Raw genomic sequence first — 17,148 nt, forward strand, 5'->3', positions numbered from 1 at the left:
GGGTGCGCACCGATCTCCGTATTTGACGCGTTTCAGCTCGCGGATAAAACGACGTTGTTTAAAGATACGCGAACGCGGGCTCGCGCGCGGACACCGGCCGGATACAACCACCTGCTCCTGTCAGTTACGCACCTTTACGATCACTTTTAACTACCTGCCCTGATGGAGCTACTCTATTTTAGTGAAATTCTGCATCATTATTCTTATGAAAGAAAATACGAGTGAGCGGAGGAGTTGCGTCCAGAACTATTTTATTTCAATCTCCTCCTTGCCTCGCTTGCTTTGCGAAGAGTCGACTGACTTTGGCATCGTGCATGAATCTCTCCGTAATATTTTTCACCCCGGTCCGTGGAGCAACGTTTCTGCTCGATCCAAAACTTGAATATTCCAGCGCGCAAGTCACTCGCTTCCAGGATCCAACGCGATTCTGCGGCGAAATTTCGTTCTTTCCTTCTTATCTTGGCCAATAAATCCTCCGAATTTACACCCCCGTGCGATCAAAGTCCGGCATTTTATTTCTCGTATACCGGATAAGAACGTAAAATGCAAAAATAATGTAAAAAAAGAAAGAAAAAAAAAAAAATAGTAAAAAGTATTCTTCTTCGAGGCAGTGTAACGCGGAGTTTTGTGAGCAGCCTCGTACCCCTGGCAGACGAATGTTATCTGATGTTGGAGGAAGCCTGATTGACATCGTGGCTCCTGGGCGTTGCATAGAATGAACGAGCAAACGCTCTGCAAGGCTGTGCGAGGGCGGGACAGGCTAACCCTTGCACAGACAAAACCCGTACACACTGTGCTCACTAAATCTAAATTGCAACGCTATCGTTTTCATTGCAGCCCCTATTTTGGCATCATAATCGTACAAGCGCTTTTTATAGGCGAGAGAAGCCTCGAAAGAGCGCGCGGCCGCGAATGGGAGGGTGGAAGGGAACGAGCCGAGTGCGCAGGCCGCTCTTCGTGTACGTGCATGGCTCAACATTTAGTCGGGCTATGCAAGAGATAGCTGAGTACACATTTAATCATAATCTAATATTTAAAAGGTAATTTCACGGCCTGTTTATCCCCCTGACGCGCCCCTGACGACCCCCTCGTCTCTATGCATATCTGTATTCGGGCATATTCCTCATTCACCATCCCCACTCCCTTCGACTATCGGTACACGGCCGTTCATGCTCGTATACTACTTCCATTACTTCCTGTTCTGTCCCCTGCAACGACTGTTGCGACGTGTGCAACGATCATTATCGACGTAAATCATGCAAACGATTTTTTACATCCATTTTTAATGTTTAGCCCAATTGTACTCGAGTCTGAGAATTACACCGCTGGAAAAATCGTTGGAAATACGGGTCGAAACGAAACAACCGTTGCGGGGATCTCACCGAGGAATTTTCAGACCAAAATTCGTAATTTTGGTAACACGTTTTAATATCAAAGTCGAAATGTCGTACGTCAAAAAATAACTGTGACAAAATATCACGTCGATAATGCTTGAAGAGCTGGCATTTATCACGAATTAATCGAAGCTCAATGCTGCGTGTCTGTATTTTTTGAGTATTGCCCATGAGAGAATGAATGGCCAACGGTTAGCAGTAACTTAACGTGCGGGAGTAAAGCCTGATGTACTTTGTTTTTCATTCACAATCGTGAATCTAATTTAGTATCAATCGCACAAAGTGTGGGTCTGTTTTTTGTTTGGGTTTGTTTTTTGGCTTCGAGAGCAATTTTCGCTGCAAATTTTTGACCTTTGCCTTTACTGAAATAATTTAATGGTGATATACCGTATGTGTGATATTTTATCGTGCGATTCACGCGGTCATGGAACCCGCAATTTAGTCCCCGATTCTGTCGATTTTTTTTCTGGACCGTGATAAGCAATGAAATAACGGAGCGCAGACGCCACGCTCATTGCATCGTTGCTTGCGCGATATTTGTCAAAAAATTGACCAAAAAAAAGTTGTTTTTTTTAATAATCGTGATATTTTTGACAGTTACTATGACGAGAATTCTCTCAAAACTTTCGTCGACTTAATATCGATTATTGATATAAATATATTTATCGATAAATTATTGATGATTCGAATTTACATCGATTCACGAGGGAACGCAATATTTTGGAGCCTAAAAGGGTGTGCAGAGAGCCAAGGAAAAATATAAATAACGAAACTTCGCAAAGTTATTTTCTCAAACGCATTGTCCTATAAATATTTTGGGGATTACTCTGTGTCATTAGCATAAATAAAGGTGTCTGTTGGTTCGAATGGAGAAAGCCATTACTCGTTCCGGCATGTTTATTCATGGGAATTAATTCGGAGGTAAATAAATCGTGCGCGGAAGCCCTGAGGAGCCACACGATATTTTTCGATCTCGTAATAAACAGCGCGGTTCACCGGTGAATAAGCATTTACTTCCGGTCCCTCGTGTGAGACACAAGGCACGCGCATAAACTCCGGAATGTTTGGCGAACTTCATTCACATGGGAGCTCGTGTTCAACGATTAATCGCTGAAAGGTGTGAAAAATCCAGGGAAAAGTGAAAAGATTAAAATGCGACTTCCGCTCAGCGAAATTTCCAATTCTAAACAATACTCGTAAAAATAAAATACGTTTGCGGCGTATGCGTTATTTCGGTGTGCTTGTTAGAGAAATCATCGAGCGATCAGAACGCACCTGGTGAATTTCGCGCTTCCCCGAGAGTTTACACCGCTTGTTTGAGCTAATTTATAACGCTCAGTTGATTACATTAATTGAGAGATAGGGACCCACGCAATGGGAGAACAAACTAGCCGCGTTGCGCAATCCGATATTGACCGAATATTTTCATGATTTTTTAGCCAGTCGAATGAAAGTTACCCAAAAAATCGTCGGCATCTGACGCCATTGGCCATTCTGATTTTTTAAAATAGTTCGGCCGTGCGATTAAGTACTGTGAAAGTCCACTTTTTTTTTTAATTTGGAATTATTTCATCCACAATTTTGAGTTTTTAACACGGTACCTTATGAGACAACTTACAATAATATTAATAGTGAAAAAATTGTACGGTCTTCGAGCTTCGGAAAAGTTTTTATCACGAAGAAAATTTATCATGGATTTAGTTCCTTTAAAAAAAACGTTACCTTACGAGGCTTTTAAGAAAGAAAAAATGAAAAAACTTTAGTTTTGGACTTGCGGTTTTAACTGCTGGTAACAGCTGATTGAACTTGGGGCAAATTCGGGATCGCGGGAATTTCATTAAATTTATTTTTTATACTGACTCACGTGCTTTTATTAGTCTAGTAACTTCGCTTTTTTTAACAAATTGACAATTCCTTTTTCTCGGTGGCATTACACCGATAAACTTTCTTTCGCACAATAAAAATGAAAGTATCAAATTGAAGTATAAATTTGATCTTTTATGATATTCGTAAAGCATTTTATTAGATTATCGTGATAAAAATATTCTCAATGTAAGTGTTTGCTAATTTTATTAATAATTTCGACTTGAAAATAATAATTTAGACGTTGAGTAAAAAAATGTTAATCGTGTACGTGACGAGTTCGATCTGCGACGAGAAAAAACTGCTGGTTCAACGAAATGTTGATTGGATCGGCGTATCGCGACGAACAAAGTGAAATTCGTTGACTCGACAAAAAATCTGGTTAATTGAAGCACTCAATCTGTTGGCTCGAATGAAAATGACTCGCAACAGCGAGAACATCGTTGTATCAACAAAAGTTTTATTGACCCGAAAATGTTCGTGTGTTTTACACGAATTGTTGAACCGACCCAGAGTTTCTTTGTATCAGCAAATTCCTTTCCATCCAGTTTGGAGTTTTCGGTTCGTGTTCAAAGTGCCAAACTGGTGATAACGATTCGACATCCAACATTTCCGGAACTGTCATTTCAATTTTTCCATTAATCAAAACTTTCATAAAATCTTCAAGCTTTGACAATATTTTACAGAAATACGAATTTTCAGCTTTACAATATCAAACGCTATGAATGATTTCGTAATAATTTGTCGACCCAGGCACAACGAATAACGCGCGTAACAGGTCGAGAGTTAGCGTTACGTCTGCTTATTAGTCACGGTGTAACAGAGTCGCAGGGTGCTCCGAGACTGGAAAGGGCAACCGTGTAATACATCATAATTCCCGTAGCGTGACCACACGAGGTTGCCTTCGGTTTCTCTGCCTGCCTCTCTCCTCGCTCGACTCTAAACGACACACCGGCGAAGCTAAAATGCTCGCGTATGATGTACATAATAATACACATGTACGCACAAAACAGAGTGCCCGATGCGTGTGTTACGAGTATGATGAAGTGCTAAACTTTCCCGATGACCCGGCGCCGCGTCCCGTTCCCGCGGAGTCCTCGGCTGCACGCGACTCGCCCTATCTCGCTTGTTACATCGTCCAAATCAGGCGATTCGACCTCGATGTATTTATTAAAACGGAAGTCGGTCAAAAACTTCTCACGCTTCTCGAATCTACGGAAAGAACCCTTCGAGATATTATCGTGTCGTTTAAGGGTGTTTTTTCTGCTTTTCTAATCGCGTAATGAAAAAATCTTCTGAGAATTCTCATTCGATATTGTACGGTAGTCAAAACATTGATTGGATCGGGAGCATTTTGATTGCAGGCCCTTAAAAAATTGGTCGAATTGAAAATAATTTGAGTGTGGTGTTCTTAAAAGATTTGTTGAACCGAAAAAAAATTAAATTGTACAACCAAAAAAATAGTTTGGGTCATCTGGAAATGTGAGCCAAGACGGCAATCGACGAACAGGTGTCAAGCTCCGATCGAGGCCTGAGCATTCTTCGCATTTCCGGAGTGATAATCGACGCGAGACTTCTTTCCCGTAAATGAATCCATTCGGGCTCCAGCCGAGTGAGCTTGATCGATACTAAAAAAACGATAAAATGTAAATTAAACGAGTAAACAAATTGAAAGCTCGGGGCACGTGTCACTCGGCCGTTTTTTAAGGGTCTTTAGCCATGGGGGTTCGTGAGATCCCGGAAGTGAAATAATGTTTCACGATCAGTCGCACTTGAAGGCGAATAATCGGCGAACGTGCACATCGCTCGTGGCCTACGATACATGCGAATGCATTTTTGGATATAATTCGTACGGCCTGCACCTGCTCTATATTCTTCCAAACTCCTTCCCCTCGAGCTCGTCGCTCGGCGAGTCTCTTCCGTTGCTCTCCCGCCGCTATAGATATATTCATACACATTTGTGTGTATTTATAAACCGCGGCAGTAAAGTAGGATTTTGCCAGAGGCGTTTCGTTCTCGTGTATGCCTCGTCCTAATTCATCCCACATGTCTATTTCATTAAGCACCCTTAGCAGATTTGCATACGGTGTGCACCAACCGCTGGAGAAGAAGAAGGCCCGAGCCTCGTAAATTCGCGTGCTGAATCGCTCCGTTGACGACCTTTTGTGTCTCAGCACGAATTTATGCACGTGTATAAGAACTCGGACGTGTTTCTTTATCACTTGAATCTTACGACCGGATATATCGCACCTTTTGCACTGTACGGGAATGATCCGCCTCCCCCGCAACTCCGCCGAGTCTTCCCTCAGGCTGCTCGAAGCTCGATTTAATTTTCTTGAAATCGTTCGAGCTTGTTTCACATGCGAACGGAGCATGTTTCTTTTTTTCGTGGCATGTTCGGTGCTCGTGAATTCGATGGAGTTTGAAAAAATTCGAAGCTGTAAAATCGCTGAGAAAATGAGAGAATTTTTGTGGGAAACTTGAGTTTTTAACGATTTTTATCGTGCTTTCGAAATGTTGAGGATCGTTGGATTACCTTTGGGGACTTTACGTCGTCAGAATTCATACGCGGTATGCAGACGGAGGGAAAAAATGGGCTGAAGAGTGAATACAATTGTGAGACGTTTTTTCCCACGTTCCCGTATCGCGAGGCTCGAGCGAAGAGTTTTATTTGCTCTCCCATTAATTCTGTGCGGCTCTTCTATGATTCGCCAATCGACGAGGTCGCGTTCGATAATGCAAAACACGATCGATAATCATATTTCTCGTCGGCTGCGCCGAGTCGCTGTACTTTGTGTCCGGGTCAAGTTCGCCATTTTTGGCCCCGTTTTAATTTCGCATAAATTCATAACGAGCGAGTGGCTTTTTAACTTTTGACTCGAGCTCGCTCCGCACACGGAATTACGCCATTTGCAGCGTTCGTTTGAATCGCTCGTGCCTTAGAAAATCGGGCACGAAAGGCGCGCAGTGACCTTTACTGACCTCCTATTGACACTTTTAAGATAATGCTATTTCGCGTGAATAACTCGCACGCCCGTGAGAAATATTCAAATCTTTACAACTATCGATTCTTGCGCAGCAATAACGCAAGTTAAATATGTGAATATTTCTGTTGGCGAAATTCTCGCTCTAATGCTTCGACTCGAGACAGAGCAGCCGATCGGGACGACAATTTCGAGCTAAAATTTCAAGACTCTTTTTGGAGTAGGAATTTGAGTGCTGTTTGCTTGTAATTAATTTTAAGGACTGATCAAAAAATCGTACCGTCCGCGGGGGGCATCGACGCTCCGCCATTTTGTGCTGGTTCGTGCTCTCCGAGCATTTCAACGCGCGCTCTCGTCACAGGATTTATGAAAAATATTCGTGTTTAACGTCACCAAATGTTTCCGATGTTTCTTGCTCTTGCAACGATTCGAAATAACTTGAAAATTCAATTCCGGAGCAGGACGAAACGCAACTGAAATTCCCGAGGGTTCAAAGCGACTCATCACACGTGAAAACGTCAAAAAACCTGCTCAAAAAAATAATTGAATCGACAATTTAGTTGATTAGTGGGCTCGAAAATGGAGAAATAATTCAAACGCACATTCGGTCGAGCTCATCGCCAGCTACGAATGTGACACTCCGACCTAATTGTGCAAACGCTCGTTTCTTTCTAATATTGGAAAAAAAATGAATTACAGCAATTCGGAGTCGGGACCCCACGAATAAGATGGCGTTCGCTCCTACGAGCCCAAGCAACAGCAGTGAGCCGAGGTGTTTGTGCGAGCGGTTGGCTAATTTGTAGACAGATATACGACGATAGTGGTGGGTGAACGTGACCCGCGAAGCGTAACATCGTCCGAGGGGGTTGAAGTCGGGGAGCCCTTGCGCGGTGGCAAGTAATTTGTTTGTCATAACTTCGCCGTAATTTATAGCTCCGTAAGTCGCCCCTTTACGATCGCCGGCTCCGTAATGCGTGAACACACCACGCGAAAGTGCGCCTTCCAATTCCGATTACGTCGATGGAGCGTTTGTTGTGCGGGTTTTAAACTGGGCGCTGCTCCCCGGCGATTATGGCACATTGAATTGCTTGGAAAATCGATCGAAGGAGGGTTGCCTTCTCGAGACGCGGGGAAAAATCTTCGATCAAAAAAGTTCGCTGAGCGCAAGAACTTTGTTTATTGCATTATTAACAGCTGGCCAGTGATAACGGCACTTTGACGAATCGAACGATCGATGTAAACTCGTGAGAAGTGACGCGCGACGCGGAAACTCCGAACTTCCCAACGAAAGTCTCCCTTTCCACCTCCTGCATTCGGTCCTTGATTCCCCGAAGTTGGCAAAGCGTACGCGGAGGTAAAAGCTTGTCTGATGGACATAAATTCGGTCGCGAGTGATCCGAAAAATGTGTACCAAGGTTGAGCATAAATTTTGTTACCGTATCTGACCTCCGTGGGAACAGATACGGCGCAGTGAGTCGTAGATCTCGAAGAGGTTTTAAAATGATTTGAAGGAAAAGGTTAAAAAATTATTTTTCTTTGACGAGGCGCAGCAGTGGGTCGAATCGTATGCAATTTTTTGCATACGATTCGGGGTAAATTGTAATCCAATTTGGGAACAGGAAGCGAGCCAATTATTTAGCAACAACATTGAAATTTTCCGTACAGTTCAGAAGCGAGCGTGATTTCATCGGAGCGAGTGTCACTGCTCTCTCTCCCTTATCGACGCAAATGAGAAGCTTGCACGCGAAGCTCGAAACGTAAATTTCCAGCAACTGTGGATACCGAAGTATTATACGAGGGCTCGTATATTTCTCGGCCGAGGGGCCAGAAAAACGTCGACAACGACGAGCGACCACCTCGAGATAAACATCGCGAAGCTCGGCAGACCTTCGACCCCTTGGATTTTACTGCCACAGTTGCTGCTTCGGTGTCTCGTTTTTTTACCATCTCACACGTCGAGATTCCAATAAATCAAGAGTAAGAGACGTGGAAGTTTTCCTTAACTTGGATCTTCGAAAATTAGTAGACCGGAAAGAAGCTTTTTATGAAAAATTTTGGAAACGAAATTACTTTTGAAAATGCTTTTAAAATTTCAAATTATAAAGTTCCTTTGTTTCAATCCCCCCAGCAAAAAACTGTCGACTTTCAGTGTCTGAAATCCAAGCAAGAACATTGGACGACCCTAACACAAAAAAACGAGGCAAAAATCATAGCATTTTTTCAAATTCTGCACTTTTCCTCCTTTGAATTCTGAGCAGTTCTTTGTGGGTAGGAAAAAGTCCTACTTTCAAGTCTCCCACGTCAGACTCTCCTCAGTAATAAGTGACAATACATTGAAAATCCCAAAATTTCGTCACCATGGTAAATTCCATGCCAAGTATTTGAATTAACATCATCAAGATTTGTGGTTTTGCCATACGCATAATTTTATTTTCATGCCCGTCGTACCATGCTTTCCAATAAAAAAATCGATCTGCCTCAAAACAGACTTTCCCAGTATCGCTTCAAAAGTAATTAATTTTGAACTGCCACTGTAATCGGGTACGTAAACTGTCCTAAAAATGAGCAATTCCCAGTAAGTTTTTCCTGAATTTTCAGCCTAGTTTTCTCCTTGCAGCGACAGAAAATCCAATCTCACAAGGACGTTGCCCTGTCCTTGATCTACTGGACTCAAAATTACGTATAGAGACGAGTCCCCGGTATAAAGAACGTAAAGATATATGTGAAGCTATAACAACGTTCCGGATGTGAGTATTATTACGCTACTTGATTTCGCATCGAGCCAACGACAGAGCCCGACAAAATTTGTATTGTAGCGTACAGTGTATTGGTGAGCTAGCATCATACCAGCTGTCTCCGATTATTGGGCATGGAATTTGGAGGGATTTCCTATTGTAAAAGCGTCGTGTATGCGCTGTTCCTGCCGTTTCGAATCTTCGGCAAGAGATCGTGTGCGGAGGAAGATTGTTCGTGTATGTTCGGTCAATATTTGAGGAGGCTGAGGCGGTGCGATCGGGCCGTCGATCGATGATGAGCTCGATCGGGGGCTGGAGAATCCCGACTTTTTTTGGCGTTCAGAATTTCGTAGCAAGTGACTCGATTCCATTATTTTACGAAACGGTCACTAAGAAACGCAAATTAAGCGATTGTCCTTGGCACACTGATGGCCGCAGTCACTTTTTTCGTTCCCAAAAGGTCCGTTATAAGAAAACTGTGTTTCTGTGCATGGCTGCGTGATAAAAAGATGCTTCGAGAATGGACGGAGCGCAAGTCCCGTCTGTGAGTGTGTTTACCGCTCTTTTATTGTGCATAAGGGAGAAAAATGTAGTGAGAGCAAGAATAAATGATTGTAGAGGCTGCACTTCTTGTGCAGTTTATTACGTGCGCGCCTGCATGTGTGCGTGTCGATATACGCGCATGTGATCGTGCGCGCGTACCTCGAATCCGAAGCGGCGGACCCTTTTTGTAACGCGAAACACTACAAGACCCCTTTTTGAGACTCTCGGGCTGGACTCTTACCGCCCTTTTTCAAGCCTCACGAGGGTACGTGAACTTCTGCGCGCTTATAGATATACATGCGTGCAAATTTCCGAGGCTAGATTTGAAGGTAAAGTACTCGAGCGTCTTTCTCACTCTCAGAGTCTTTAGCACATGTTCCGAATTTGGGCTACACTTGGACGTGAAAACACCATTTAATTTATCGTCCACCATGTTTGCATACAACGTCGTACAAAAGTTTCGTTTCACTGCGGGCTTTCTCATTGGAAATTAATCCTCCGAACCTCCTTTAAGTGGTCAACGAAAAACCTACTCAACGAGTTCTGACGTCTCAAGCTTTCTAGTGAACGAGACAACTTAGACTTTAATTTACAAATAAATATTCATCGATAAAAAATCTCGTTTTTCGAATTCTAAAATAATTAGGAAGCTAATTTGAAATTTAAACTCGAAAATGTTCAATAACGAGTAAAAATCATATTTCTTTCTTCAAAAACGAGAATTTCACTCTCACTCCGAAGCTAAATCATCGAAATTATATTTCTAGAAGCCTCATTTCGAGTTTTTCAGTTACACTGTACCTTCGACCTCGCTGTTATATTCGATCGACTATCGATGCAATCTTCTTCGTCGAGAGCCTATAGCAAAGTTTCTCTTTTGAGAGTCTGAGAGCCGATTTTATTGTTTAATAATTAAGCGGTCCCGCTTTTCAATGTGGCTACGTGTGTACAGTAATAACGTGAGTACGAAAGTTGAGCTCAACAGAATGCATGACATGAGAGTCGAAGGGGAGGCGAAAATATTGTGTGTACAGTGTGAGTATAATACTCGCACAAAATCGTAGGGAGCTCATGCCCGAGTCTGTGTATTACTTTATACAGCAAAGCGAAAAGAACTCGAGTTCCGAGCGAGTACTCGAATCTTTAAAATAATGGAAGCGAGCGACGAGAGCTCGAAGCCCCCTTCGCGTACTAAGTGGCTTCGGCATGTACCCCAATAAAAACAAGGCAAAGCCTTTGGCTCTCTAGCGTGTTTATAAAACACCGATATTAACTGAATTCCATTAATTGTTCGGTAATTTATCGCCACCCCATCCAGCGGATGGAAGTCTCGTATTGTTATTGTTATGGAAACACGTGTGTGTGTGTGTGTGTGTCGTGTTGCTCTAAGCGGAGTGTTTTTGGGATCGAATGTGTTCCGGTGAGAGGAGAACGTCAAAGGCGCGTGTCCGTTGGCTCGCGACGGTTGGAGCTCCTTAAAAATTTCGTGATTTCAGATATTTTCCGAATGACCGAAAGCTTCGTCGTGATTTTAATATTTCGGGGTGAGTTCGGCTCGAAAAGTCTTATCGAAAAGGAATTTTTATTTGGCAGATGCTGCTTTTTGCGCGTTTATTATTTCAGAGATGAAATATCAATGAGCGCGTTTAAGATGAGCAGCTAAAACAGGAGGCTGGATTTGGTTTGGGAAAACCGATTATTCGATGCAAAGGTGTGTTTTGCGGGGTCTAGAAAAAATAGGGAGCGACGTACGCGGACCGGAGTGTAATGGGATTGCGGAAACGATTCGCGCTACGATTTCCGGAAGCTTTCAGCTGACACGTTTCTTCGAGAATAAGCACTTTTTAGTGATGAAAATGCAATTTAGTGCTTAATTTTAGGGAATTTCGAGGACGAACAAAATGCAGAGAGAAAGAAAAGTGGAGGCGCTTCGAGCCGCAGCGAATTACGGGAAAAACGTAAGTCTCGGGTTTTTAATCCATTTAAAAAACGAGCGCGCATTCACGAGGGGGTGAAGAAGAGCGCTCGTGGAGAGCCGTACGAGTCTGAGTGTCTCGTGGATCTATGGAGTGGTGTAATCCGCGAATCGCATCCCTCTTTTCCCCGACGGATCCATTTATAAAACCTGGCTAATTGTGCCAAGCCAATCATTCCATTAAATCAGAGACCCTCGTATTCGTCCCTCCGGCTGTCCCTGCTGTCTTTGCCTCGCGTTCGCTCGCTCGACGTGCGTTGGGAAAACGCGCCGTTTTATTAGATTTTCTGCTACATTTATCCCCTCATTGCGGTAGCGCGTTGTTTGAGATAACGGGGCACTCGTACGTGGATAAATATATTTTAAATGGGAGTGTATCATCGCCGAGGATTGGGCAAGACCGAGATAACAATTGGCTCGTACTTACTGTGTGCGTTATAAAAATTCTCAACTCCGTTCTCGTCCCTGGGATGGGTTCGTCTCTCGTTAAAAAAATTCAACGAACAACCACGTTATCGGTTTTTCCGCGATTTATCATTCATCACTGACGGATAAAACACACTTGCCAATAAACGCGGCGCTTAGAAAAAGGTTGCCGAGAGTCGCAGGATCGTCTCAAGTCCCGTGACGATCTGCGTGCTCGAGCCAGCAAGCCGGAACGAGCCGAAAATTCATTTCGCCTCGTAATTTTGTTTCTTCTTTCCCAATCGTTCCGTCCAGCGATTACAAATTCGTCTTATCACACGTGCCAATTTGCGAGGAACACGAAGGAAACAAAAGCTCGTGGAATGAAGGAGAAAAACGCGTGATTAATCGCTGTCTGTCCTGGCGATTTGCAGCAATCGTCTCCCCGCGATGTGCCCGAGCGCGAAAAATCTCTCTTATCGCACGTACTGTTGTTGTTATATTTTATTGAAGCGACGACTCTCGTCGGTACCGGATAGCGAGAGGCCTCGCAGCAGCTCGTTTCGTTCCCCAAACGAACGATCCGTGAACCCGATCTCGTTGACGCTCATTTTCATCGGTTTTTCATTCCTTCTCCGTATAACGCGAGTGGAGATTAAAAGATTGAGGGAAGCTCGCTGCTCGTGAGCTGTCCGTTGGCTTTGAAACATTTGTCGGTGGTCACTTCAAGCATGCGAGTGCCCACTTTTGTTCGAAAGTGTCAACAACTTCATAACGACAAACGAACTTTCGTCGGGAGCTCGTCTCGTCGTTCACTCTGTATTTTATTAACTTCCACAATCACGAGCCGACGGAGAAGACGCACGAGGAGAGTTTCAGTCGCCGCGGCTGCAGGGACGAGGCGATCTCGCCGCGATTTTTCCCCCTTTTTCGTTAAACTCGGTAGCGGACTTGCGATTCAGTGCCGGCGGCAACCGCGGCTTTTCGTTTGCCGATGCTGAGCGCCGCTTTGTACACTATGCCGGTTTCTCTCGCCACTGGCTCAAGCCCCCGCGTACCCCACGAAACGAACGAGGCAACGATGATCGGCCTGCCTGCGTGTTTCTCCGCGTTGCATGCTCATAGGCGGACCCTCGTTTCGACGGTTAACTCACCCAATCCCTCGTAGGAGGAGCCTCGCTGCGCTCGGCTTCGTTCATCTCCACTCACGCCCACTCCCAACTACACTCCACCGAGTTGTAGCTCGCTTCATCTCTCGGCTTCTTTCTCTTCCTTTTTCCCTTCCTCTGTGTTTCTATCTTCGAGAATCGTCTCTCCTCCTCTCCTTCCTTTTTCTATCTCGTTTTCGACTCTCCTCTTACTTTTTGTCGACTGTCATTCTCCCGCTTTTCACCCTCCTTCTTTCCTGCATCCCTAATTCCATTGCTCTTGCTCTCTCTCTCTCTCATTTCGGATTTTTTCAAATCCTCCTTCTTATTTTAAACTCTCCCTTTCCCCACTCGATTCCACTTTTTTCGTTCCGTTTCCGCTCCTCTTCCACCCTCTTTTTCTCTCAATGCCACTGCGAATCCTTTCACAAAGTGTTCTCGCATCTTGATCCACGCTCTTGACTCGCCTTCCCTTGCCCATTACGTGAGCATTATATCTGTGCAATATTTAGCCTGGTTAGTCATTGCACCTCGGCTGGAAAAAGAATAATTGAGGGGCATCAGCCTGCTGCGGAGTCTGGAAAATCGGGAAGCGGATATTCCTTCCTGGACGATTCGCAGTCGAGATTTTCCGAGCGCGGGGCGCAGCCCGGTCCTGGATCCCTTGACGAGGGGTCCACCGGTGGGCGGAGATCGATCGGGAATCAATGCTTTTCGTCTCTCTCGACCGAAACGTGAAGGAATGCGGCGATTCGGGAGAAATTGGGACGACGAAGACTCCGAGGGAATCGGAACTCGGCGTCTTTGTGGATAACGGAATGACTTTTGGCCTAAGAAGCTCAGGAACGCAGGGGCAAAAGTGGCGAGCAATGAATATAATCGAAGCGAGTCGTATCGTCGCAAGATAATTCACTGAGCAACGAATGTGGCGACTTTTCTGAGACGAGAGACAGAACACGCGATGGATTTTTAAAGGGAATCAACAGCCTCGAGGGCCCTCGGGAACCTCAATGGAATCATTTGACATTAATCATCATTATGACGCGACACTTGTCTTTCAGACATCCTATCACACTCAATATTCCACGGTGAAAAGGGAATGAAAATCCTTAGGAGCTTTCCTCCCAATGAAGAGGAAAAAACGTTGGCAAAAAGAGAATGTCAGATGGTGGTGACGCTGAAATGTACGGAAGGTTTCAGAGATTTGCAGAGTGCGATAGAAATTCCTCCTCCTCTTTCTCTCTCCCTCTCGCGCACACGCTCCCCTTTCTCTTTTTCCTCGCGAGCCCCTTCCCGGACAACGGCAGGGGCTGAATCTGCACATTTGTACATGGAAAAACTCGCGAGAGAGTGCGCGTCGAGAGCGAAGGCGCCAAGAGGGGTGGCTCCTCGAAAACCCACGAATGGAAAGCCTCCGAGTGAGGATCGTCGTGTACGCGAGTTCGCCCTGAACCAATCAACGGACCCGAGTCGCACCCTCGACTCTCCCTGAACGACGAATCGCAGCAGCTCCGCAGGGGCTCTCACCAACACCGCGCTCTCGGGCCAACCAAAGACTATAGTCAGACACATAGTCGAAGGTTGCGAGAGCAAGACGCGAGCACGATTGACGAGAACGAGCCTCTAAATTCAAAGCTCGCGCGACACCGCTGTCCAACTGTCTGTAAAGGCTGATAAAGACGGAAAAACAAACGTGAACACGCTTGTAGTTCCTTAATACGCTGCTAATCTAAAAGGCCACGATTAATGGTCACTTGGCACTGCGAAAGACTCCGTCAACGTTGGAAACTCTACTCTTTTCGTACCAAGACCCCACCAATTGAGGAAACTATGTAAATTCTTAACGAGGATTCCCAAAACGTTGCTCTACTTTTCTTGCTTTCCAACGTTCACTGAATTCAAGTTTTTACAAGTGTTTTTTACTCACTTATACATTTTACAGCAAGTTTATATAAATTTGAACTTTTTAGGCAGCAGTCACGATTCTATTTTAGGGCAGGATTCAAATGGCTTTTAATACGATTTGAAAATATTTTTGTTCACCAAAGTCTCGAATAGCCTGTGCATTCTGACAAGAAAATTTCGACGTTTTCAAGACTTTTCTATTTTGAGACAATTTTCCTCTCTTGACTAATATCCTCACGAGATTGTACTCGTAGCCAAAGGAAGCAAAATTGTCACTTCCGGTTGCTCTGTCAACGTTTCATTACGAGAATAATTGCAGCGAGGCTCACCATTTGTGAAAAATACAATTGAACTCATTAAAAACTCATCAATAACTTAGAACCCATAAAAAGTTTGCACCTTAAAATACTTTTTTGCGAAAGCATTCTTCGAGATTGATTTCCAATCGAACTGGAAACCAAAACAATGTTTTTCGATCTTCCCCAGGAAGGTTTTCACAACAGTGAACCGCTTGAAGAAGCAATTTTCATTTCGCTGGAAAAAGTAACACCACTGCCTCTCCTATCGACATTCCCACAAAGTCCGGTGAAACGAACTTTCTGAAAAAATCGGGGAGAATTCGGGCTCGCCGTGATTATTATAGCAAATGGTGTTTAATGATGGTCATTAGTGCTCGAGCCGAAAATCAGTGAAACTTTCGTGTGTTTGCTCAGCTCACCACTCGAGACGTGCACGAGGGCGATCCGTAGTTTGCCGAACGACAAGTTTAGCGTCGGAGCACGTGCAGCGGCGGCGGCGGCGGCAGTGGATCGCGCCATGTGGCAAGCGTGGATGCGTTCACCGTTGGGTGAAACACTCGAAACTGAGAGTACATACAAAAGAACGAGATCTGTCACCGTTCGTGTCGATGGAGGCAGCTGAAATTGAAATAAAATCATTGAGAAGGAGCGTGCTCGATGGTTCGCGAAGCTTTCGAACACCTGCCAGAAAAGTCTGAATTTTCTTGGACCAATCGAATCTTGAAGAAATAAAGAAAAAATCTGAAAAAATGGTTCATCATGAAAAATCTGCAACAAAAAATATCACATCGGTGACATTGAAACGAACTCAAGAACGCCGCGACCCTTTCCCTAAACCGATATTCGCCAGGTCGAGCAAACGGAAGAATCGCCCCCGCGGACGTAGTTAGCAGCGTGCTCCTTCTCATATCTCAGTGGACTTAAATCCAAAGTAAAAAAGGGGCTTGAAAAAGGGTTGGAAAGTAAGACGGGGCGAGAGTAAAGAAATAAAAAAAATTGGTACCCTTTCGCTCGCGGGTGCCTCTTGGCGGCCTCTGGTACTTGTGTGAGCAGTGACTAGTGAGGTAAACTCGAGTGGTTCGCGCGCTGGGGCCCGGAGGCGTTTGCGTCGCCCCCGGCGAGTCGAGGGCGCGCAGCCTCGCGCACCAACTTTTCAAGTCTTTTCTCTTCTCCGCACACCGAAATCCCACGAAGAAAAGCTAAAATGTGCATGTGTGCGCACCTGCCGATCTGCTAATACGAGTAGTTGTTAGAACACTCGAGTCAATAAAAGCCCGAGAGTTAGTAAACAACAAAAAGGCTTCATTCCGATACAAAAGGGACCCCGGACTCGATCTCGTCCTTCGAAATAACTGGGAGCGACGAATATTATAGCACGTGAGCGCAGCTCGGCAGGAGAATCAAAAAATTTCCATGCAACTTTCTACTCCGTTTCGTTGTTTTTCAGTTCGATGAAATTTGGAAGTCGGATCATGTCGAGCCAGTCGAGCGGAAACGCAGCATCCGAAAAGTCGTTTTTCTAGATCGGAAAAAAATCGTAGAAATCTAAAAAAAAAAAAAAACTGAGTCATTGTTCCAGAAGGTTTGGGACAAAAAAGATTTTGTGGGGAGCTACAAAAATCGGTAGGAAGGTAAACGTTGAGGTTCTAAAAACAATCGAGTCTTCAGGATCAGCGAGAGGAAAGACGCCTGAAAAGCTTCAACCGGTTCTTTGCTCCGCGTCGCGCATCCAGCAGAAGCGGCTTGAAGCAAGGCTCAGTTTTTTATAATCAACGTATATATTTCGTTGTTAACAAGGGTGGCTCTCATTGCCGAATGACCCTCTGCACCCTCGGGCTGTCTCTCGCGCTTGCGTCAAGAATCCAGCAAGGGGTCAGAGGTCGTTGTTATTGCCTGC

General features: G+C 44.7%; 1 protein-coding gene across 2 annotated transcripts in view; it reads right to left on the reverse strand.

The window, feature by feature from the left end:
- Positions 1-12,956, reverse strand: part of LOC122416074 (fez family zinc finger protein erm-like) — a 33,042-nt gene extending 20,086 nt beyond the window's left edge. For both annotated transcript variants that reach the window (XR_006262056.1, XM_043428753.1), the window contains exon 1: positions 11,922-12,956. The gene's annotated coding sequence lies outside the window, so the exon portion shown is untranslated. The remainder of the gene's footprint in view (positions 1-11,921) is intronic.
- Positions 12,957-17,148: the final 4,192 nt, after the last annotated feature.

This window comes from Venturia canescens, chromosome 9, assembly GCF_019457755.1.
Source record: "Venturia canescens isolate UGA chromosome 9, ASM1945775v1, whole genome shotgun sequence".
Taxonomy (NCBI): Eukaryota; Metazoa; Arthropoda; class Insecta; order Hymenoptera; family Ichneumonidae; genus Venturia; species Venturia canescens.